Here is a 1,389-nt window from a genome sequence, read left to right as displayed (position 1 = left end):
TATGTTACAGTCGGCAATGGAGCTGGTGGCACGCCTGATGGTAAAAGCGCTAACACCGCCCATGAACATTTGGAGAGGCATAAGGTCCATTGCAGACCTTACGCCTCGACAAATGAATTGCCGACTTTTTGGGAAGGGATTAAGAAAGGATTTGCGATAGGAATAAAGGAAAGGACTGGGAAGGGTAAGGAAAAGGATATGGGCCTCCGGCTCCCCCACTCACCGAACGAAACACAGCAGAATGCTATTTCACGCCGGTCTTCTGTGGGGGTGTGGTACTTCCCCGGTGCGAGCTGGCCCAATTCGTGCCGAAGCGTGCTCGACTACCACATACAGGATTACAACAGGTCTATCAGTCAGTTAACTTTGACTCCACCTTCCATATGATACAATGAAGTAATAATTTATGTAATTATACTTCCATGATAATATGACACAGAACAGCTTCAAGAGGTTAGAAAAAATGTGAGCCGTCACGGGACGCCTGGCAAATGTGAAACATCGAAATTATTTTATAAACTTTACATGCAAAGAATAGACTGTGATAGGAACTAAATATGTCATAATGATATAATAAAATATTACACCGTACACACTACTGCATATAGACTGTATATATTATACACTATCATTTAGCGTGGCGACGCGTCGCCACGCCAGAAATCTGTTTTACGTGCGGCTACAGATGTTTCACATCAAAAAACAATTCTTGATATGTTTTAAAACGCGTGACGCTTCTTTCAATGATTAACTCCACTACACTCGGTAGTCGCGACTGAATCGCAATGAACGCATTACAATGCGCCATCGCTCGCTTAGTACAAGACGGTGCCTCTGCATTGCAAGCAACGTATAGTACTCGATCTGTTTGTGACTGTGTCGTTTTTGTCAACATACAGATTGATATATAATCGTCTTTAACAATGCAAGGCGCGCTTCCCCCGCCTTCAAAAAAGGCCCTTCTCACCTCTTTTTAAGTGTTAAAAAACTAAAGTAATATAACCATTCACATCATTTAACAATGTTTGTAAGTTTTTAAAAATATGCTATGTGAAATTTATCTGCGAGGAAAGAAGACAAATAGTTACGTCAGAATTTATCATCCAATCTTGAAACAGGCCTTTATAATCATTTGGACAGCAGATGATAGTATCGAAGGAAAAAGGCACATTAAGATATTTATAATAAATATACATACACATTTTTCTTTCATACATTTTTCAATTATAGATTAAAGCATTATTATTTTTGTATTTTTTTGTAAACCATAATACGCAAATACAAACATAATATACAAACATAATACGCAAATACTATAGCCTATATGGGTCCTTTTCTTTACAACAAAATAAATAGTATTGTAAACATCAGCAACATGCCTTATTTTAA

Source organism: Zerene cesonia, chromosome 3 (genome assembly GCF_012273895.1).
Source record: "Zerene cesonia ecotype Mississippi chromosome 3, Zerene_cesonia_1.1, whole genome shotgun sequence".
Classification (NCBI taxonomy): Eukaryota; Metazoa; Arthropoda; class Insecta; order Lepidoptera; family Pieridae; genus Zerene; species Zerene cesonia.
This window is presented reverse-complemented; position numbering follows the sequence as displayed.